Raw genomic sequence first — 25,044 nt, 5'->3', positions numbered from 1 at the left:
ACGAACTGCAAGTCCGCGGCTTTGTATCAACCGGTTCCATGGAGGGTGACGTTGCCTTGCTTCAGGCTTCCCTGGATTCTGCTGTAAAACCAGGTGACATGAACATCCAAGTGGGTGAGTCAGTGAATTACCTTTCAGTTTCAGTTAGTGAATTGTTAGTCTTTTAAAATCAGCTTAAAGAATGCAATCCATCTGACTATCAGTTGAGAAGGCTAAAGGCTCGAACTAATCACCTTATCAACAGGGTTCAGGATTTAATTTCCCTTGGGCCTGAAGGAGAGTTGATTTCCCAGTGTACTTCCTTGTTGACTTCTGTCATCAACATTTCTGTGGAACTTGATTTAATGATTAGTACCAAAAAGGTTGGTCAATTGTCGTTGAATGATGAAATTGAGAATAATGAAAGTAATTGCTTTGGTCAAGCTAATGAGAATATTTCTCCCCAAAACGTAACTAATTCGTGCTCATCTCATTGCTGTGGGCTAAGTCCTGTGCTAGAGAATTTGTTGGTTAGGTCATGTTCGGCCCCAAACTCTATTAAAGATCTCTTTAAGGATGTAAAGGTCTTTTCTGTATATTCCATTGACGAAACCATCAGATTTCTGCGGTTTCTGGTAGAATTATCTGAGTCGGCTAATGTGTATAGCATGGATGCTCTGGGGATTTTTAGAGTGTTATTTCCTAACTGTCAAGGTGTCCTTAAAAAAGAAATTTCTAAGGCTATTAGCAGCAATTTAAGTGTAAATGAATTTCACGAGTTAATCTTGGCAAAGTTTATTCCGTCCCTTGCGTTACAAAGTCTAGTTCCAAAACATTGTTATAGGACGCAGTACTTGCATGAAAATCTATTGGCCTATGTCTTGGATTTGAAATTTTATTGCGAGGTTTTTAAAATCATGGTACAGGAAGAAGAGATGGTAGCTCGTATAATCAAAGGCATTACTCCTCAATATCGGTCCTTTTTATCTTTGACTAAGTGCCCGAGTAATTTTGCCGAACTTGAGGAAGCATGTACCTTTGCTGAAGACGTAAAACATGGAGATGAGTCTCGGCACACTAGGTATCCTCCTCCCTGTGTTTCTTATAGAGCTAATGATATCTCTAACCATCATGTCACTCCCTTATCATCAAAAAAATGTTACGCTTGTGGATCCAGAGATCATCTAAGAAATAATTGTCCTTCAGTGAGGAAAAGTGGTAACGTGAGTTCAAATCAAAACGCTAATTGTTATGTTTGCGGATCTAAGTCTCATATGAAAAGACAGTGCCCTAAAATGAGGAACGGTAATTCACAATGACCTATTAGTGTACCCAGTGCAGTGAATAAGAACTTATTGGTTGAAGATCATGGAAAGAATAGGATTCCCTTTCCTCAAATCTTAGGTATCTCTAGTGATATTGTTCCGAAATCTTCTACCATTTGTCTTGAAGTTAATAATGAACCTGCATTGGGGTTGATTGATTCGGGTAGTGTGGTGTCACTTATCAGTGAGGCTTGGTATTTGAATATGAAGAATTGTTGTAAATTACCCACTATTAAAGCTTCTAAACTTCAATGTGTGGCTGCTAATGGAGGCGGATTAAGGATTCTGGGTTCGGTTTCGGTTAAGATCCGAATTGGTGATTTCACTTGGAAAGCTGATTGTTTGGTTGCCTCTGATTTATCTCACCAAATAATTTTAGGTGCTGATTTTATGGGCAAGGTTGGAATGATTTTGAACCTTCAAGATAGAAATTTTAGTTTCAAGTTTTGTCCCGGTAGATTTTTCAATTTTTATGAGGATATTGTATTTCAAAGGTATCCTGCTTGTGCTCTTGATGAGGATATTGAGGACAGCAGTGGTAATAAGTTAGAACTTGATCATCTGCCTCCCGACCAAGCTAGTAAAATTCGTGATCTTTGTGCTATGTATCCTGAAGTTTTCACTGATAAATTAGGATTAACTAATGTGCTTAAATACCACATTGATATTACGGACAAGATTCCTGTTAGATCTCCGCCCTATAGGTTATCACCACCTAAGATGGTTGAGTTAAAGAAAATCATCGATAAGATGCTTCAGGATGGTGTTATTCGTCCTTCTATCTCTCCATACTCGTCTCCGATGTTTCTGGTGCCCAAGTCATCTGGAGGTTTCAGGCCAGTGACGGATTATAGAGAGTTAAACCGTAAGATCGTAATGCAGTCGGTGCCCCTACCGGATTTGCATACTTGCTTTTCTTGGTTCCATGGTGCTAATTATTTTTCGACCTTTGATTTGAATCAGGCATACAACCAAATACCTCTTGATGAGGAATCTATTCCTCTCACTGCTTTTGCCACTGACTGGAATCTGTATGAATACACGGTTATACCTTTTGGGCTGTCGACGGGAGCGGCTGTGTTAACTCGATTACTGGATTCTGTGTTTGGGGATGTGAAATTTAAGTACGTTATTCATTATCTTGATGATCTTGTTGTATATTCTGCAAATTTTGAAGATCATCTCAAGCATGTACAGGAGGTAGTTGAAAGATTGAAGAAAGCAGGTTTAACTGTCAAGCTTTCGAAGACCAATTTTGCCAAATCTCAGATCTCCTTCTTGGGACATGTAGTATCGTCACAGGGAATTTCAATTGATCATGCCCGTACTCAAGCTATTCACGATTTTAAACCACCTAAAGATGTGAAAGGGATTGCCAGATTCATTGGTATGACTAATTTCTTTAGAAAATTCGTTCCGAATTATGCTGAAATTGCTGCACCTTTGAATTCCTTACGTAGAAAGAATGTCAAATTTGTGTGGGAAGACCCTCAACAAAGAGCCTTTGAAACCTTGAAGAGAGCGCTCAGTAATGCTCCTATACTTGCTATTCCCGATTTTAATAAAAGGTTCATCATCCAGACTGATGCCTCAGGCAAGGCTATTGCAGGAGTCTTATTGCAAGAGTCGGAAATGGGTAGACGTCCTATCGCTTACGCATCTAGAGCTCTCTCCCCTCTGGAAAGGAAATATTCTGTCTATGAATTAGAGTGTTTAGCGGTACTATTTTCGTTGGAGAAATTCCGTGTTTATGTGGAGCACGTTAATTTTGATTTAGAGACAGATAATGAAGCTCTTTCCTGGGTTCTGAAAAGACCCAAAAGAACTGGAAGGCTAACTAGGTGGGCGCTGAGAATTTCTGCTTTTAAATTTAATGTTCGGCACATTCGTGGAACGGAAAATGTAATCGCTGATGGGCTTAGTCGCATGTTTGATGAGGAGGATGATTTTGAAAACTTGGAAGCGAAGAGTGTATCTCAAGTTGTTTCGGTAAATGTGAATTCTATCTTGACTAATCTTCCAATGTTGTATCAAGATATTGCTCTGTATCAAAACGATGATCCTCAGTTAAAGGAAATTCTGGAAAAGATTAATTCTGGTAAAATTATCAAACCCTATTCCTTGGCAAAAGGGGTACTCTGTTGTCAATCCCGTTATGATAAGAAGATAAAGATTGTTGTCCCCAAGATTTTAATTCCTGTAATATTTCAGTATTACCATGATAGTCCGGTTGGTGGACATTTGGGAAACTTCAAAACTAGGTCAAAAATAAGGGAGTTTTTTATTTGGAAAAACATGGATCAGGATATCACATCCATGGTTAAGTCTTGTAAAAGTTGCGCCATTAGTAAACCTAACCTAAACAAACGTGTGGGGTTGTTGTCATCGACTCAAGCTTCCAGAGCTATGGAGCGATTGTTTATCGATCATGTTGGACCCTTTCCACGTTCCAGTCGAGGAAATACTCATGCATTGGTGTGCATTGATGGTTTTACCAGATTTTGCTGGATCTTCCCGACTAGATCGACCAATTCGCAGACCACTATTTCCTGTTTAAATTCTATTTTTGCCTCCTTTGGAACTCCTAAGTTTCTTGTATCTGACAATGCTGCTGGGTTTACTAGCCATTTATTCAGGAAGTACTTGTTTGATTTGTGCATCTCCCATGTGACCACTACTCCATATTATCCCAATCCCTCATATTCCGAGAGGATGAATAGAAATTTGAAGTCTGCTCTCATTGCTTACCACCACTCGAATCATACCAAGTGGGACACCTGTCTTCATTGGTTGTCGTATGCATTTAATACTGCAACCCATGAGTCTCATGGCAAAACTCCTATGGAGTTAATGTTTAGTTTTGTTCCATTTTCTCCGCTATCAAATCTCCTTCGAATTGAGGAACTGCTTCCTGAAGTCTCTACTCCTCGTGATGTGCGAAAGGTGTGGGATGAGGCCAAAACGAGGTTGGCTGTGTCGTATGAAAAGGTACGAAAGAACTATGACAAAGGCCGAAAGCCCACCAAGCTAAGTGTTGGAGACCAAGTCTTCGTAAAATGTTATCCTGTCAGCAAGGCTATAAAAAAATTTACTTCAAAATTAGCTCCTAGATTTCAGGGACCTTGTACGATATTGCAGTTTTTGAGCCCTGTATCTATGCTTGTCAGTGATCCTGTGGCGAAAAGGATTCGGAGAGTTCATTTATCCCAAGTGAAAGCGACTTGATATATTGTGTGTTTTGGGTTGAGTTCAAAATCTTGTGGGAAGTCGATGGTATTTAATCAGGTAATTGTTTTAGTTAAAACTGTGATATAAGTGTAGGACTTGTCCGGTCCGTATCAATATTGGAAAAGTTAAGTATTGGTGTAACTATATCTTGATGCCTTGCATATTTGGTGGAGTTCGAATCTTATTGAAAAGGTGAAGTGTAAGGATAGTTGTGTTAAGTGATTTCTTCCTGTTGAAGTATTGTATATCCGTGTGGACTTCTCGTTGTAAGGTGATCTGGTACCCTGCCTATTCATCGCTGTTATCATCATTTTCTAAGGTGTTTCGAGGGAAATTGCGACTTGTTTTATTGTATATTGTTTAATTAGAGTTGTAGATTCATGTAATGTACTTAGAGTTTAACTTCTTCCGTCCGTTATGGTGAAGTGATGTTGAGATAGTTAAAGGATTCATGACCTAAGGAGTGTACCTCCTTTGACCTGTAGGGTACGGTTTCTGATCCTTATTATGGATGTGAGTTTTTGGTATTATGGGTTTGATTTTGGGAATTATATTTGGGTGGCATTATGGTTTCGTTGAGAGGTGACTGTGTTCCTCTGAAGTCATGATGGTTATTGTGGTTGTGATGATATTGGGTGGGCACTCTGTGATTTGTGAGATGCTGTCGAGGATTTGTATGTCCTTTACCTTCGTGGCTGACACATCGGCACTGGTGGTCATTTGAGTGGTGATGTATTGTTGTTATTTGAGTTACTTATTATGTGGGTTGTTGTAGTATGGACACCTTGAGGAGGTTGTACATTGCCTTTTATTTTTTCTCTTGGTGTCAAAGGTGGATTTGGTGAAAACTCATTTTATGTATCTACAACTCATTTTGGAAAAATTCTTAACTATGTGTTTATTTCGGGTCTGTCACCTGACTTGTGTTTCAACTTCTTATATTCTCTGCCATGTCTTGTTCACCTGTGGTCATCTTGCTTATGCTTGTGGATTTAAACGTTCATTTTAAGTAACCTGCCTATCTAAGGCCTTTTATTATGGGAGTTACATCTGAATGATGTCATTGGTATAGTAAGTTATCGTTCTGTCATGAAGAAGAATAAGTATGGGATTATTCTGCTCATGCACTCGGTACTGCAGTCATCGATCCTCTACCTGCATATGGGGGCTTGTAGAAGGAGTATGTGATTTCAGAATAGTGTTGTCTCCCCTCTTTCTCCTGGTCATTTTCTGTCCCGGTGTAGGTGTTTATATTGTATGTTAATTGTCTGGTAATCGCTGCTAGTTCGGTTGTTGATGACCCACCTTACGCGTACCCTACATCTGAATTGTGCATATGTCTCCAACTGTAATTAACCTTTTACCATGGCTCTGAACATTGATATCTTCTACTCTAGTTTATTTTTCTATACTAAGCATGTTTGTTCCGTGTTCTTCTATTGATTCTTGTTCTAGTCATTCAGCTTCTCTTTGGAATGAAATTATGTGTACTGGGGTATGGAAGTTGATCCTGAGTTAGTGTTGAATAATTGTGATTTCTGAACTAGAAATGATTTTAAAAGAAATTTTGTGGGGGACTATGTAATTCTACTTGTTTGCTGGCCCTTGATTTCACGGAGATGTATTTGTGTGTTAAATTTAACTGTATTGTAATGTTATTTCCTCCTAATTCTTGCTGTTGGCATGATTATTGATTGTGTGTTGTCTAGTTATTTATGTAATATTCCTTGATCTGGAGTACGTGCCTCTATGGTAAAGGAAACTGATGATAAGGAGATTAGTGTGGAAACGTCACTTAAGGATTATGTAGAATTCGGTGCACTGACTTATGTCTTGAAGATGTTTGTGTTTCCTAGTTATCTTATTTTTTCTTTTCTTTTCTTCTCCTTGTATTTAATCTTATTACTTAATGTGGTAATACCTTACCATTCAGAAAGTCATGCCTTTTTCCTACGTAAGAGAAACCCCCAAAACAAGTTCCAGAGAATTTTTTATGCCACTCTTAAAATTATTGTAAGACCAGTCTTCTCAGCGTAGTGTGTTCCTGAGGATTAATTGTGTTACAACGAACTGAGTACTCGTGTACTACTCGTGTTAGGTCAATCGCTTCGGAATTAAGTGAACATTTCAAGGAAGATTGTAATGTGAAAAAAAAAGAACTTAAAGGAATCTTAACGAACTGTGGGCGAGCTGTAGCACTTGGTTTGGCAATGTGTGTTAATGTGCCTCTACTCGCTTCGTGACATGTCAGTGTTGGTTGTTGGAGGAAACCAAATTTTCTTATCTATAATTGTAATTTTCATCGGGTCTGCTCGTCATGCCCCACCCCTTGTAGATCTTTTCGAGGGGGAGGCTGTAATGGAGTTGTATTACTCCATTACCTTAGAACTACATATATTGGATTCCATTTATATAGTTTAATATTATGGTGTGCGTGTCCACGAATTAAGAGTTCGAGATTCCATGGTCCCTTCTCGGATTTGCGCATGGGGAGCCATCTTGCGGTGGACTTGGTTATAGAAACACGAGGTGGCTAGTGTGTGCTGCGATCTGTCTGCGAAACGTGAAGTTGACCTGCCGAGGCACGGAGCTCGACAATGATGTCTGAGCGTTTTTGTTTTTAATTCTTGGGACTGAATTGAAGAGACGCTCTGAAGCTAAGCTCTTGGTTGTGGTTTAACGACAAGTTATTTATTCAAGAAAGAAGATGTTGGTGAATTTTGATCCGGGTTAAAGGATTTCCACCTGAGCCTTAGGCTCGTTGTTTGGTTTGTCATTTGAAAAGATTATTCTCTTCTAACTAGCCGACCTCGTAAGTAGATTCATATGTACTTCTGAACTGGGCCGATATCGCCGAAGAAACTACTAATAATGACGTTTGGAGACATGGAGAAAATTTATGGCTATGATATCTGAGAAATGGAATATTTGATGTTTCGGACATTTGTTTGCGTATTTAAAGTGAAGGACTTTTCCTACTGGTCTGGTTATGAGCTTGTAAAATTCAATCTAGATTTGGGGTTTCAAGGTTCAATGGTAACTATGATATTAATTTTAACTTTTGGTTCTGTCACTTAAGGTTTCATGCGCATGAAACAAGATTTTATATTTGGGGAGCTCCTCATTGGTAAATATGTATGTAGTATCGGTGTAACCTAATTCATTTTTCTTATTTCCCTTTTAATAATAATAATAATTATTTGATTACTAAATTTTTCAAACCTATTCGAGGGTGTTAGGTAATATTGGAATATTGTTAAGATGAAAACTTTTCTTTTGAGCTACTCGGTACTGGCGTAGCCATTTTGAATTACTGTGACTCTGTTTTGTTTCTGTACGATGTAATAGAATGCACACGTGGGTGGGCGTTGTCCTGTTGCCTGTGACAGCAGAGGATCTGAGTTGATTATTGACGGGTAGAACCGTGTGATGTAATTGTCTTGATTTGGTCGCCTTGTGGTGGACCGGTTGATGTTTGGTGATATTCAAGTGATTTAAGTTTCGGTCTCTGAAGTAATGTTCTCTTAGTTATCCTTCTTGTGGATCATGTACCTTCATTTGGGTTATTTCTTGAAGATTACGGAAGTAATATGGGTTGGTAGGGTATGACCGAGATTGTCATTGGAGAAGTTTTCACCTTCAAGACTGTAACTGTGAATTTATAGATTTTAATTGTGATTTGATTCTTTAAATTAATGCATCGACCTTGATGGTTTAATTTTCAGTTAATTTTCCCTTTTAATTGATCCAGTTGCAACTTTTAAATTTTAAATCAATTGTAGTTTGAGAGGTCGGTTATTTTTCTTTAGAAGATTTTGTTTATTAAAGTTTTCCTTTCTTCAAATTTATTCAGTAGTTATTATTCCAGCCTTTAGCTAATTTTATTTGTTTAATTGATTCGCCTGGCCTCTTGGCCCTGTTGCTTCTACACATTGCGACGACCTTTCTATTGGGATTGCACGGTAAGTTATTTGGTACCTATTATTCTTGTTTTCTTGGTACAATCCCTGGTCGTGCTATACGCTCTACCTTAGTATTTTAATGTCGTGAGAGATACCATAAAGAATGTTGCTCTTTCATCCTCCACGAAGAATGCCATAAGCCAGTCTGCCATTGCAGAAAATTTCTACAGTACAGACCATGAAATCCTCTTTGACCAGGCAAAGGTCATCGCGCCTGTAAAGGACTTCTATGCTCGACTGGTAAGAGAAGCCTTAGAGATAGAGTTGCGCCCAAAATAACTTCAACAGGGAAGACGGCTTCTAGTTATAAAATACATGGAGACGTGTACTGCAGAAATAGTACGGCCATGACTTCCACCTTTCTCTAAACTTCTTTGCTCACTGTCGGAAGCAGAATTTATCTTGCTCTGATGAAGGCCAATGCAATTTGGCTGAAATCTCGGCTTCATTAAATAAACATAGTGGCTTTAATCCAGTAATCATTTATTTATTTACGTTAATACTATGGGCCATTACTTAGTAACCTCTATGGAGAGGATATGTACTTGAAGGTTAGAAAGTTTGGTGAATTGAGAAAGAAAATATCTAAGTCAATCGCCAGACTAGCCTTGTTGAAGAGATGCCGTGACAGTGACATCATACCTTCATGGATCAAGATTAAACATCATCTGGGAACTACTGGAGCCAAGAAGCTTCTGGCGGAAGCCAGCAGACGTTTGCTGCGAAATCAAATTCAACAAACCAGGAGGGATTTGGATAAGTACAATAGAATTACACTCAGTCTCTTCGTGGAAATTAGCATTAACTTGCATACTGAACATTGGGCCTTGGTAAACAGGATAACATATGAGCAGGCCGAACGTGTAAAAGAGTATAGTAGAGCAAATCAAGAAAAGAAATTTCAGAAAATGGTCCAACGCAAACCACTGGAATTAGATTATAACAAGGTCATAGTGAATGAATGAAATGTATGGCTTTTAGCGCCGGGATGTCCCAGGACGGGTTCGGCTCGCCAGGTGCAGGTCTTTCTATTTGACTCCCCTAGGCAACCTGCGCGTCGTGATGAGGATGAAATGATGATGAAGACAACACATACACCCAGACCCCGTGCCATTGGAATTAACCAATTAAGGTTAAAATCCCCGACCCGACCGGGAATCGAACCCGGGACCTTCTGAACCCAAGGCCAGTACCCTGACCGTTCAGCCAACGAGGCGGACAGGGTCATAGTAAAAGTGTCTGATAAAGTACTAAACCAAATCAGTGCTAAAGAAAGATTTTAACTTCGCTGTGGCACCGAGAAGAATCCCAGTAGAGAAGATTGTCTGTGGGGTAGAGTGTGCCATCAGAGATTTACCTTTAAACAAGGCGGAATAAATCCGTCAAGATGTATCTTAGGTGCTGAGAAAAGCGAAGCCACCACGTCAATACCTGACCAAAGGTGAACTTAAAAAAGCTAATAAACTTCGCAAAGACGGTAGTATAATTGTAATTCCGGCTGACACGTGTAATGTTTCAGTCATCATGAATACAGCTGATTACGAAACAAAAATGAACAACAAAAATGAGCAACCTACCGGGCGAGTTGGCCGTGCGCGTAGAGGCGCGCGGCTGTGAGCTTGCGTCCGGGAGGTAGTAGGTTCGAATCCCACTATCGGCAGCCCTGAAGATGGTATTCCGTGGTTTCCCATTTTCACACCAGGCAAATGCTGGGGCTGTACCTTAATTAAGGCCACGGCTGCTTCCTTCCAACTCCTAGGCCTTTCCTATCCCATCGTCGCCATAAGACCTATCTGTGTCGGTGCGACTTAAAGCCACTAGCAAAAAAAAATGAACAACCTACTAGAAGAAGAAACATATAAGAAAGTAAGAAATCCCACCAAGAAAATTAATACACAAGTCACGCGACTAGTGAAGAACTCAACACTTCCAGAACACTTGCAGAAGACCTTACTAAATTCAGACCCGGTACCTCCAGTCATTTATGGCCTCCCAAAACTACACAAGAATGACGTGCCACTAAGACGAATCGTGAGTGCCACTGGTTCTGCGACCCATGAGTTAGCCCGCTATATTTCATCACTGTTACAGCCAGAAACAGGGAATACAGAACATCACCTTAAAGATGCGAAACACTTCTTGCAGAAGTTACGTGAGCTACGAGTGGACGGAGGTGATATCCTGGTAAGCTTTGATGTTACTTCACTTTTTACTAATATACCAGTAGAAGAAACGCTAGCTTACATCAGACAATACCTGTCTGGGGACTTGACAAATCTGGCAGCAGTTTGTTTAAAATCTACTTACTTCTGCTACAATGGGGATTATTGCGAACAGACAGGAGCAGCAATGGATTCACCTCTATCACCAGTGGCTGCTAATATTTTTATGGAACACTTTGAGTCTGCTGCATTAACTACAGCGCCATTGAAACCTAAGTGCTTCTATCGTTACGTGGATGACACATTTTCGGTCTGGCCACATGGAAGGGAAACATTAAATGAATTTTTGGAACACCTAAATTCCAATAACAGTAAGATCAAATTCACGATGGAGGTAGAAAATGAAGGTAAAATTACCTTTTCTTGATGTGCTAGTATACAAGAAAAATGACGGTACACTAGGCCATGCAATGTACAAGAAACCTACGCATTCTGAAAGATACCTTCGTAAGTCCTCACATCACCACCTTTGCCAAAAAGCAGCTCTCCTTCGAAAGTTAGTTACTAGGGTGAATAACGTTGCAGACGCTGATAACCGCTTAAGTGCATTAAGAGAACTGACAACATCCATGAAGAAAAACGGCTGTACGTCAGGAGACATACAAGCTGTGAAGATGAAGGAGCCTAACAGGGATAGTACCCACCAGGACTACAGTAAAAAGGAGAAAGTATTCCTTCCTTACGTGGCAGGTATAACTGACAGAACAGGGCTCATTCTTAGGAAGCACAATATAATTCCAGTTTTCACCACAGACCGGAAGCTCAAATTCCTGTTTCGACCATTCAAAAAAAAAAACACATCTGGAAACACCGGGCGTGTATGAAGTTCCACGTGGTTGTGGTGTTGTGGTTGCTCATATATTGGCATGACGAAAAGGCTTGTTAACACCAGGGTGAAAGAACACATTAGATCGGTAAAGATTGTCGCTCTTTCATCATCCACGGAGAATGCCATAAGCCAATCTGCCATAGCAGAACATTTCTACAGTACAGACCATGAAATCCTCTTTGACCAGGCGAAGGTCATCGCGCCTGTAAAATACTTCTATGCTCGACTGGTAAGAGAAGCCTTAGAGATAGAGTTTCGCCCTAATCACATCAACAGGGAAGACGGATTCAAGTTATCAAATACATGGCGACCTGTGCTGCAGAAATACATGCATAACACCACCATGGAACAGCGGGACTCGCTCACGAAACCGTCGACAGAGGGCGGTGAATTACAGCACGAATATGCTTTAGACTTATTAGTGGGGTAGGCCGTGGATAGCGGCAATGACTTTCACGTTTCTTTGAATTTCTTTGCTTACTGTCGGAAGCAGAATTTAACTTGCCCTGATGAAGGCCAATGCAATTTGGCTGAAAGCTGGGCTTCATTAAATAAACGTAGTGGCTTTAATCCAGTAATCATTTATGTATTTACGTTAGTCTTCTAGTATTTTTATGGATGGACATAAATGTTCCAAAAAACTACACGTTTGTCAACATTCGTGCATGGTTTAGTAACGTGTGTGCATTCCCTTGTTGCAAATAACACTTGTTAATCTGTTGGGCATTGAAGCTACTAATTTTCTTGTGATTTTTTCACCAATAGTATAGCATTCTTGTAGAAGAAATTCTTTCAGCTGGTTTCTGCTGGATATGTGGTGTTTTCTGACTCGTCGTTCAAGTTCATCCTATAGATGGACTGGAGAGCCTTTTTCAGAGTTTGAGATGTATGATAAACAATCCATTAACGAACATTATTAGCAGTATGCTCCTTATCTTTGTCTTGCTGAAAGCAGTAATCAGCCTGGACGCCCAGTCTTTGGGCATTATGCGCAAAATGTTTTTTCAAGATATGCAAATAAACACACTGGTCCATTGTTCCATCTATAAACACTAGGTCTCCAACATTTGAAGCCGACTTGCACCCCCACACCATAACACCTCCACCACCGTGTTTAACTGTAGCCTGGAGATTGGCTGTTTCAAACTCTGTATTCATTTTCCTCCACATCGACGTTCTTCCACCATGGTAAAAAAAGGTATAATTGCTTTCATCTGAAAAAATAATTCTTTTCCAGAAGTCGTCATCCTTCATTATGTAGTCTGGAGCAAATACCAATCTCTTCTTTTTATTTACTGGGCTGATAAATGGTTTCCTCGTGGGATGAAGAGTTCCACGAATGGTCTTAGGATGTACCTGTTTACCATGGTACTGCTGAAGTTCTGCAGCAATTTCGTAAGATGCTATTTTTGGAGTCATTACATTATACAGTCTTCTCTTCTCTCAGAGTAAGCTTACGGGAACGTCCATATCTCTCTTTATTTATGAATGTTTCTGAAGTTTTGTACTTTTTAATGATACTGCACAATATGTATCCGCTTCGTTTAATGATTTGTGCAATTTCGCCTTATGATTTGCCTTCTTCATGCAGAGTTACTATTATTTTTCTTTCTTCAATTATTGTAGTTCAATCGTAGTCACCGGTATCCACTTCTAATGTAAACAAAGCCCGTAACTGTGTTCACTGCTCAATGTTCAAGTCAGAATTAATGCGTACTACTCTGTTTTGTGGATAGCTTTCATCGGTGTGTGTAGACTTCTGTCCTGGCATACCATTAAATGCCCGACTTTATTTTCTTCATCTCTTTATGTATGCTCAGGATTTTACTGTACGTAATTTAGCGTTTGTATGCATAATATATCGTTTCAATTCATGATGGACCGAACGACGTACGCAGTTTGCTACAGTGGCTATTTTATGCTTTGTAATGGATTAATGAGCCTCTGTGTGAACATTTATGTCCGTCTGTGTAAGTGCTATTTGTTCGGGGCGCCGACCCATGTGGATCTTTTGCCCCTACTGACACCTTATTGTATGAACCTGCTTGTTATTGGAATGGCGGTGTTGTGGAATGTTGTGTGTGAGGAAAGGAAGATTAAGGACGTCACAAACACCCAGTCCCCAAGCCAGGGACATTAATCATTACAATTAAAAAATCCCGGGTGACAGGCGGACCGTTGCCCCCTACACCGCGGGGCCGGACTAGTAGGTAGGTAGTCACAACGTTCTGGCTGATCAGTGTAAGTTTGATGTGTACATTCTTAATTTGCCGAATGGCTAACGTATCACCTTCCTAACTTTTAACATGAACATTTTCTTCGTTCATTGAATAATCTACAATGACTCGATCTAAGAATCAGTGTTCTACCTGACTTGCAGATCCCAAAGTCGTTGGTTTAAGCCTGGTAATAATAATAATAATAATAATAATAATAATAATAATAATAATAATAATAATAATAATAATAATAATAATAATAATAATAATAATAATAATAATAATAATAATAATAATAATAATAATAATAATAATAATAATAATAATAATAATAATCGTATGGCCCCAGCTACCGTGTGCAGATATTTCAATTTGACGCCATCTGGCTGTCTGCTAGTCAATTTCGACGTTCCGTTTTACTCTAGGCCCACTAGATGGCAGACCGAATAAACCGAAACTCTCTTGGGCGTCTGTGGCTGAGATTTAATGAATTTTGTCGGGTAAACACCAAATGTGTCACCAGAGATCTTTTACATGCTGACATCGCACGACATGGAGTGTCGAATGGACATTTTTCCGCCCTTCAAAAATCCGACTACCTCTGCCGGGTTTGACCCCGCTATCTTGGGATCCGGAGGCCGACACTCTACCGACACTCAAATCCCCCCTAGGCTTTATAAAGTCCATTTGGCACTCTATGATGTACGGTGTTGGCAAAGGTCCTTTTCGACACACGTTCGTTGCTTACTCAACAAAAATGAATAAAAAAGCTGACTTCCAGGTTCCCTGGCGTCTGGTAGGGTAAAACGGAGCGCCGAAGTTAATATAAAGGAATTCAAACTAGTGGAAAATCATAATGCCTTGACACGGTATCTGAAATCGTAATGATATTTAAAAAAAAATTGGATACAGATTTAAGCAATGATAGTTCCGTGATAACGAGACACCCAAAATTCCGAAATTTAATTTTTTGATTGTCCATTTAATCCCAAATATCCTGAGAGAGCGCTGATGCTGATTCAGAATTATTTGATAAGATAATCAGCTATGTTGTAAATGATACGGAAAGGAATGTGATAGTAGCAGGTGATCTCAATTTACCAAATGTCAATTAGGAAGGTAATGCGAACCACAGGAAGCATGAACAACAAATGGCAAATAAGTTAATATGGTAAGGGCACCTGATTCAGGAAGTGATGGAACCAACTAGAGGGAAGAATATTTTGGATGTGGTGCTGATAAAACCAGATGACCTCTATAGAGAAACCGAAGTAATAGATGGTATTAGTGATCACGAAGCTGTTTTTGTCGTAGTTAAAAATAAATGTGGAAGAAAAGAAGGTATTAAAATTAGGACTATTAGGCAGTACCATATGGCTGACAAAACAGGCATGAGGGAGTTTTTAAAAAGTAAATATGATCGCTGGAAAATGGTAAATAAAAATGTAAACAGACTCTGGGATGAGTTTAAAGCAATTGTTGATGAATGTGAAAATAGGTTTGCACCTTTAAAGGTGGTAAGGCATGGTAAAGATCCACTATATTATAACAGAGAAGTAAAGAGATTAAGAAGGAGTTGCAGGTTGGAACGAAATAGAGTTAGAAATGGTTGTAGAAGTAAGGAGAAATCGAAGGAACTTGCAAGGAAATTGAATCTAGCAAAGAAGTCAGCTAAGGATAATATGATGGCAAGCATAATTGGTGGTCATACAAATTTTAGTGAAAAATGGAAGAGTATGTATAGGTATTTTAAGGCAGAAACAGGTTCCAAGAAGGACATTCCAGGAATCATTAATGAACAAGGGGAGTGCGTATGCGAGGATCTTCAAAAAACAGAAGTATTCAGTCAGCAGTATGTAAAGATTGTTGGTTACAAGGATAATGTCCAGAGAGGGGGAGATGAGTAATACTAAAGAAGTATTAAAATTTACCTATGATGACAATGTCATTTACAGTAAGATACAAAAGTTGAAAACTAGAAAAGCAGCTGGAATTGATAAGATTTCTGGAGATATACTAAAGGCAATTGGTTGGGACATAGTCCCATATCTGAAATACTTATTTGATTATTGTTTGGTTGAAAGAGGTATACCAAATGTATGGAGAGTTGCTATAGTAGCCCCTATGTATAAAGAAAAGGGTGATAGACATAAAGCTGAAAATTACAGGCCAGTCAGTTTGACATGCATTGCATGTAAGCTTTGGGAAAGCATTCTGTCTGATTATATTAGACATGTTTGCAAAATTAATTACTGGTTTTACAGAAGGCAGTTTGGGTTTAGGAAAGATTATTCCACTGAAGCTCAGCTTGTAGGATTTCAGCAAGATATAGCAGATATCCTGGATTCAGGAGGCCAAATGGACTGTATAGCGATTGACCTATCTAAGGTATTTGTTAGGGTAGATCATGGAAGACTACTGGCAAAAATTAGTACTATTAGCCTAGAAAAAAGAGCGACTGAATGGGTGGCTATATTTCTATAAAGTACTGTAGAACTCAGAGAATTAGAGTAGGCGAAGATTTATCTGACCCTGTAATAATTACGAGGGGAATTCCTCAAGGCAGTATTATTGGACCTTTATGTTTTCATATATATCAATGATATGTGTAAAGAAGTGGAATCAGAGATAAGGCTGTTTGCGGATGATGTTATTTTGTACAGAGTAATAAATAAGTTACAAGATTGTGAGCGGCTGCAGGGTGACCTCAATAATGTTGTGAGATGGACAGTGGGCAATGGTATGATGATAAACGGGGTTAAAAGTCAGGTTGTGAGTTTCACAAATAGGAAAAGTCCTCCCATTTTTAATTACTGCGTTGATGGGGTGGATTGTAAATGATTGTAAATAAAGGGAACAGATATCTCCACATGGTTATGAGGGTATTTAGGGGTTGTAGTAACGATGAAAAGGAGAGGGCATATAAGTCTCTGGTAAGGCCCCAACTAGAGTATGGTTCCAGTATAGTACCCTCACCAGGATTACTTGATTCATGAACTGGAAAAATCCAAAGAAAAGCAACTCGATTTGTTCTGGGTGATTTCCGATAATAGAGTAGCGTTAAATTTTTTGCAAAGTTTGGGCTGGGAAGAACTGGGAGAAAGGAGACGAGCTGCTCGATTAAGTGGTATGTTCCGAGCTGTCAGTGGAGAGATGGCGTGGGAGGACATCAGTAGACGAATAAGTTTGAGTGGTGTCTTTAAAAGCAGGAAAGATCACAATATGAAGATAAAGTTGGAATTCAAGACGACAAATTGGGGCAAATATTCATTTATAGGAAGGGAAGTTAGGGATTGGAGTAACTTACCAAGGGAAATGTTCAAAAATTTTCCAATTTCTTTGCGATCATTTAAGAAGAGGCTAGGAAAACAACGGATAGGGAATCTGCCACCTGGGCGACTGCCCTAAATGCAGATCAGTTGTGATTGATTGATTGATTGATTGATTGATTGATTGATTGATTGATTTACTCCTGTCTAAACACTAGAAAACCAGGATGAGTGGTTGAGAAACTTGAGCTCCTCTTTTCTAAAGTAGGCTGGTTTGATGTCGGGTCAGTACGGTGGTATCAAGCCATCATCCCTGTTTGCAGAGGTTTTAATTTTCATGATGGCTTTTTACTCCGGTGGAAATAAAAATCCAACTGCATCGGCCGGGAATCGAACCCGGGCCGCCCGCGTGGCAGGCGAGCATTCTACCATTGAACCACCGATGCTACAAGCAATAACACATGATATGTGCTTCAATATCTCAATGTGTGGAGAACGTGAATGGAACAATCCCTATAGCCGCTTATCACTTAATGAGAGGCTCGCTAACTAACTGGTAAAGTTCCCTGGGAATAGTGCTCAACGTGATTAGCACTAGGAAACGTTGTGATAGGACTAATATATCACGCCTTCCGGGCATCCGAGTTTCCAACTCAGTTGCTACCAAAGATTACCCTGATTGTTGACTTTCCCCCAAATGTCTTCAAACTGTCTCCAGGAGAATCATGGGAGAGGACATACTGCAAGTCTCAAGGATTCTAAACCAATCGCCATCTTGCCCTTAAATTTTATGAAATAACATCGGTTATAAGTCTATTCCACACGCATACGTATCAGTACATGACATGTCCCGAGACAGACACATGATTGTAACCACGTTGTGAGTTCGAACCACACTCTCGGCAACCAAACGGTGTCTTTTCCTGGTCCCCTATTTTGACACCAGGCAAATGCCTGTGATGTAGCTTAATTGAGGCTACGGCCGCTTCTTTCACATTACTGGCCCTATCCCATCCCATCGTTGCCGTAAGTCTTTTTCGTGTCGGTGCGACGAAAAGCAACTTGTCAAAATAACAAAAGCCCTTTCTTTCCTTTTTTCTTTCTTTCCTTTTCTTTCATACATCGTTTACCGTCCAGGGTTCGATTATCACTCGGATTCAGCGAGGTATCCCACCTCAACCACCTGAGAGGCGTAGATACAACTGGACAGGTACACCAGTACACCACCCACTATAACCACATTTCCAGTAGAATTAGTGGATATCCGATTTTGAGTCTGAGAGTATGCATTGGAAGTCCCAGCATCAATAATGGATACATCCTTCCACATAGGGTACAGTAAGCATGAGGAAGGGCATCTGGTCCTAGAACTAGACCAAATTCACATCAGGTGCCACCCTGAATAAACTAGAACATGGCCAGGAATGAGAATAAGAAACAGAAGATAATCTCTCGGGGACCAAATTCTGTCATCGCGGCTCAGAACAAAATGTCGCTCCAGGCGTGATCAAGATTCCATCCTGTGTTATTGCGGCCACAAAACAATGTCCCAACCTCTGGTCGATCACGGTTACATAAAAACAATAAGGACATAAGTTTATTGATAAGAAGGCGACAGCCGACATATTGATAGTCATAAGTCTCCCGAGCGTTGTGTAGTCGTTCTGTATATAAGTTACCTACACGAAAATATCCCATTAGTAAAGTCTCTTACCTACATGACTCTGATTTTTAATTGGAGATCTTCAAGTGCACTAAAAGTGTCAAAGCTACTCAACAGTTTGGGAGAAATGAAAGTAAAATATACGTCATCCGTTTTATTTTGAGTTGTTGTTGTTTGAGTCATCAGTCCACAGACTGGTTTGATGCAGCTCTCCATGCCACCCTATCCTGTGCTAACCTTTTCATTTCAACGTAACTATTGCATCCTACATCTGCTCTAATCTGTTTGTCATATTCATACCTTGGTCTACCCCTACCGTTCTTGCCACCTACACTTCCTTCAAAAACCAACTGAACAAGTCCTGGGTGTCTTAAGATGTGTCCTATCATTCTATCTCTTCTTCTCGTCAAATTTAGCCAAATCGATCTCCTCTCACCAATTCGATTCAGTATCTCTTCATTCGTGATTCGATCTATCCATCTCACCTTCAGCATTCTTCTGTAACACCACATTTCAAAAGCTTCTATTCTCTTTCTTTCTGAGCTAGTTATCGCCCATGTTTCACTTCCATACAATGCCACGCTCCACACAAAAGTCTTCAAAAACATCTTTCTAATTCCGATATCAATGTTTGAAGTGAGCAAATTTATTTTCTTAAGAAAGCTCTTCCTTGCTTGTGCTAGTCTGCAATTTATGTCCTCCTTACTTCTGCCATCGTTGGTTATTTTACTACCCAAGTAACAATATTCATCTACTTCCTTTAAGACTTCGTTTCCTAATCTAATATTTCCTACATCACCTGCCTTCGTTCGACTGCACTCCATTACTTTTGTTTTGGACTTATTTATTTTCATCTTGTACTCCTTACCTAAGACTTCATCCATACCATTCAGCAACTTCTCGAGATCTTCTGCAGTCTCAGATAAAATAACAATATCATCGGCAAATCTCAAGGTTTTGATTTCCTCTCCTTGGACTGTGATTCCCTTTCCAAATTCCTCTTTGATTTCCTTTACTGCCTGTTCTATGTAAACACTGAAAAGGAGAGGGGACAAACTGCAGCCTTGCCTCACTCCTTTCTGGATTGCTGCTTCTTTTTCCAAGCCCTCGATTCTTATCACTGCAGACTGATTTTTATACAGGTTGTAGATAATTCTTCGTTCTCGGTATCTGATCCCTATCATCTTCAGAATCATAAATAGCCTGGTCCAATCAACATTATCGAATGCCTTTTCTAGATATACGAATGCCATGTACGTGGGCTTGTCCTTCTTGATTCGATCCTCTAAGATCAGACGTAAAGCCAGGATTGCTTCACGTGTTCCTACATTTCTTCTGAAGCCAAATTGATCTTCCCCCAACTCAGCTTCAACTTGTTTTTCCATTCTTCTGTAAATAATACGTGTTAAAATTTTGCAGGCATGAGATACTAAACTAATGGTACGGTAGTTTTCACACCTGTCAGCACCGGCTTTCTTGGGAATAGGTATAACAACATTCTGCCGAAAATCGGATGGAACTTCTCCTGTCTCATACATCTTGCACACTAAATGAAATAACCTTACCATGCTGGTTTCTCCTAAGGCAGTCAGTAATTCAGAGGGAATATCATCAATTCCAGGTGCCTTGTTCCTATTTAGGTCACTCACAGCTCTGTCAAACTCTGACCTCAAAATTGGGTCTCCCATTTCATCAGCATCAACAGCCTCTTCATGTTCCAGAACGAAATTATCTATATCGTTACCTTGATACAACTGTTGGATATGCTCCTGCCATCTTTCTGCTTTGTCTTCTTTCCCTAGAAGTGGCTTTCCATCTGAGCTCTTAATATTCATGCACATAGATTTCCTTTCTCCAAAGGTTTCCTTGATTTTCCTGTATGCAGCATCTACCTTTCCCAGGACCATACAGCCTCCGACATCCTTGCACTTCTCCTTCAGCCATTCTTCCTTAGCTACCTTGCACTTTCTATCCACTTCATTCTTTAATCGCCTGTATTCTTTTCTGCCCTCTTCATTTCTAGCATTCTTGTATTTTCGTCGTTCATCAATCAGGTCTAGTATCTCCTGAGTTATCCACTGATTCTTAGTTGATCTTTTCTTCCTTCCTAACATTTCTTCAGCAGACCTACTGACTTCATTTTTCATGACTCTCCACTCTTCCTCTACTGTGTTTCCTTCGGCCTTTTCATTTAGTCCTTGTGCAACATGTTCCTTGAAACGATCCATCACACTCTTTTCTTTCAACTTGTCTTGATCCCATCTTTTTGCATTCTTTCCTTTCTTCAATTTCTTCAACTTCAGATGGCATTTCATGACCAACAAGTTGTGGTCAGAGTCCACGTCTGCTCCTGGGAAAGTTTTGCAATCCAACACCTGGTTTCTGAATCTCTGCCTAATCATAATGAAGTCTATTTGATACCTTCCAGTGTCTCCAGGTCTCGTCCACGTATACAGCCGTCGTTTGTGGTGTTTGAACCAAGTATTGGCGAGGACTAAATTATGGCCAGTGCAGAATTCAACCAGCCGACTTCCTCTTTCGTTCCTTTGTCCCAATCCAAATTCTCCTACTGTGCTACCTTCTCTTCCTTGGCCTACCACTGCGTTCCAGTCTCCCATCACAATTAGATTCTCGTCACCTTTGACATATTGTATTAAATCTTCTATCTCCTCATATATTCTTTCAATTTCTTCATCATCCGCTGAACTAGTAGGCATATAGACCTGCACTATTGTGGTGGGCATTGGTTTGGTGTCTATCTTGGCGACAATAATTCTTTCACTATGCTGGTCGTAGTAGCTTATCCGCTGCCCTATTTTCTTATTCATTATTAAACCAACTCCTGCATTACCCCTGTTTGATTTCGTGTTGATAATTCGGTAGTCGCCTGACCAAAAATCCTGTTCTTCCTGCCAACGTACTTCACTTATACCAACTACATCTAACTTTAGCCTATCCATCTCCCTTTTCAGATTCTCTAACCTACCACAACGATTCAAACTTCTAACATTCCACGCTCCGACTCGCAGAATGTCAGTATCCATCTTCCTGATGATCGCCCCCTCTCGTGTAGTCCCCACCCGGAGATCCGAATGGGGCACTAGTTTACCTCCGGAATATTTTACCCGGGAAGAAGCCATCATCAGTACATCTTTCATACAGAGAGAGCTGCATGTCCTCGGGAGGTGGTTACGGCTGTAGTTTCCCGTTGCTTTCAGCCATGTAGCAGTATCAACACAGCTAAGCCATGTTGAGTATTATTACAAGGCCGTATCAGTCAATCATCTAGACTGCCGCCCTTGCAACTACCGAAAGGCTGCTACCCCCCTTTCGATGAACCATTCGTTAGTCTGGTCTCTTAACAGATACCCATCCGATATGGTTGCACCTGCGGCTCGGCTATCTGCATCATTGGGACACGCAAGCCTCCCCACCGCGGCAAGGTCACATGGTTCGCAGAGGAGGTATTTTGAGTTAATCATTTTAAAACGCAATAGGAATTTTACATTCGAATCGCAGGAAGAATAGTCTTTCCTTCTTTCTGACTTTCTTAATCCGCTTACCATCCACGGTTGGTTTTTCCCTCGGACTCAGCAAGGGATCTACCTCCGCCGACTCAAGGGCACTGTCCTGGAATGTGAGACTTCTGGGTCGGGGATACAACTGTGGAGAAGAGCCAGTACCTCGCCCAGATTGCCTCACCTGCTATGTTGAACAGGGGTTCTGTGTGGGAATGGGGGAATTGTAAGTTTGGAAGGGATAGACAAGGAAGAGGGAAGGAAACTTCCGTGGCCTTAAAGTAGGTTCCATCCCGGTATTTGCCTGGTGGAGAAGTGGGAAACCAAGGAAAATCACTTCCAAGATGGCTGAGGTGAGAATCGAACCCACCTCTACTCAGTTGACTTCCCGAGGCTGAGTGGACCCCGTTTCATCTCTCGTACCACTTTTCAAATTTCGTGGCAGAGCCTGGAATCGTACTCGGCCCTTGGGGGTGGCAGCTAATCGCACTAAGCACTACACCGCAGGGACAGACAGAAATTTGAAACGAGATACGAGGACTGGGTCCGCCTCTGTGGTGTAGTGGTTAGCGTGATTAGCTGCCACCTCCGGAGGCCCGGGTTCGATTCCCGGCTCTGCCACGAAGTTTGAAAAGTGGTACGAGGGCTCGAACGGGGTCCACTCAGCCTCGGGAGGTCAACTGATTAGAGGTGAGTTCGATTCCCACCTCAGCCATCCTGGAAGTGGTTTTCCGTGGTTTCCCACTTTTCCTCCAGGCGAATGCCGGGATGGTACCTAACTTAAGGCCACGGCCGCTTCCTTCCCTCTTCCTTGTCTATCCCTTCCAATCTTCCCATCCCTCCACAAGGCCCCTGTTCAGCATAGCAGATGAGGCCACCTGGGCGAGGTACTGGTCATTCTCCCCAGTTGTATCCCCCCGACCAAGAGTCTGAAGCTCCAGGACACTGCCCTTGAGGCGGTAGAGGTGGGATCCCTCGCTAAGTCCGAGGGAAAAACCGAACCTGGAGGGTAAACCGATGATGATGATGATGATGATGATGATGATGATGATGATGATGATACGAGGTCTGGAAGGGATCCGCTCAGCTTCAGCCTCGGTACATCAACTGAGTAGAGGAGTGTTCGATTCTCACCTCAGCCATCCTGGAAGTGTTTTCCCATGGTATCCCACTAACCGTCCGCCTCTGTGGTTAGCGTGATTATCTGCCACCCGCGGAGGCCCGGGTCCGATTCCCGGCTCTGCCAGGAAATTTGAAAAGTGGTACGAGGGCTGGAACGGAGTCCACTCAACCTCGGGAGGTCAACTGAGTAGAGGTGGGTTCGATTCCCACCTCAGCCATCCTGGAAGTGGTTTTCTGTGGTTTCCCACTTCTCCTCCAGGCGAATGCCGGGATGGTACCTAACTTAAGGCCACGGCCGCTTCCTTCCCTCTTCCTTGCCTATCCCTTCTAATCTTCCCATCCCTCCACAAGGCCCCTGTTCAGCATAGCAGGTGAGGCAGCCTGGGCGAGGTACTAGTCATTCTCCCCAGTTGTATCCCCGACCAAGAGTCTGAAGCTCCGGGACACTGCCCTTTAGGCGGTAGAGGTGGGATCCCTCGCTGTGTCCGAGGGAAAAGCCGACCCTGGAAGGTAAACAGATGATGATGATGATCCCACTAACCGACGAAATTAAAAACTTCAATAGAGACTTACAAGAAATCTGTAACTGGACTGACATGCATGGACTTAGATTAAATAACGTAATATCTCAAGCTATATTAATTTCACATCCTCGTCTTTGTTCAAAAACGATAAGCAACTTCACTTTACCAAAACTCTACCTACAAAATTCACCCATTGATTTCAGTGAATCTGTCAAAGACCTCGGTGTTATTATAGACGAACATCTTTCCTGGAAGCAGCAGGTTACCAGCATCTCCAGGAAAGTACTCGCGACACTTAACTCAGAAGATTCCGCAACATATTTTCTCGAGTATTAAAGGAACGCCTCGTTTGCACTCTTGTATTACCTCATTTCGACTACTGTGACACCGTGTACAACGACCTGACTGCTACTCTTAACGACAAACTACAAGGCGCGCAAAACGTCTGTATTCGCTACATATGTGACCTACGTTACTTTGACAATGTTACACCTGCCTACGATGAACTCGGTTGGCTAAAACTCAAACAGCGCCGTAATCTTCATGCTTTATGCCTTCGTCATCGAATACTCTCCTCATGCTCACCTCCCTACTTGTACAGTAAATTTCACCACCTCTCATCCAATCACAGTTTCGGAACACGGTCAAAATCTGTTACACTCTTATCTACTCCACCTCACCGCACCATACGATACACAAACTCATTTGTTATTTCTTCGGCACGACAGTGGAATGCACTACCCGTCTCTGTTAGAGGAGCCTCACCTGCTAGTTTTAGGCAACTTTGTCACCGGTACCTAGTAAGTAATAGATGAAGTCCTATATTGTTATTAGTATGTTATGGAAATTTTGTAGATTTAGCCTTCCTCAACTATAGACTTTATATAATCTCACTGTTATTATCAAGGTTAATTGAAATTAGGTAATCATGTCATAATTGTGGAAATAATCATCTTCACCATCATCATCATCATTTTCCTATTTTTCCTATTTTTCCTAAGTTTAATTTTTTGCTTTTCATCATAATATTGCGTTGTTTAGTAGTTGCAAGATGTTTCAATTGTAGGCCTAAATCTATTTATTTTAATTTGCACATGTAGATACTGTATTTTCTGGTTAGATGGAAGAGATGGCCTTAATCTTGCCAGACAAAATAAATCCATTGTATTGTATTGTATTGTATT

At 40.9% G+C, this 25,044-nt stretch overlaps 1 non-coding gene across 1 annotated transcript; it reads right to left on the bottom strand.

Annotated features, from left to right (window-relative positions):
* Positions 1-17,408: 17,408 nt before the first annotated feature.
* Positions 17,409-17,479, bottom strand: TRNAG-GCC (transfer RNA glycine (anticodon GCC)). Its single transcript has one exon. It is a non-coding gene; the product is annotated as a tRNA-Gly (tRNA).
* Positions 17,480-25,044: the final 7,565 nt, after the last annotated feature.

The sequence above is a fragment of the Anabrus simplex genome, chromosome 1 (genome assembly GCF_040414725.1).
Source record: "Anabrus simplex isolate iqAnaSimp1 chromosome 1, ASM4041472v1, whole genome shotgun sequence".
Lineage (NCBI taxonomy): Eukaryota > Metazoa > Arthropoda > Insecta > Orthoptera > Tettigoniidae > Anabrus > Anabrus simplex.
This window is presented reverse-complemented; position numbering and strand designations above follow the sequence as displayed.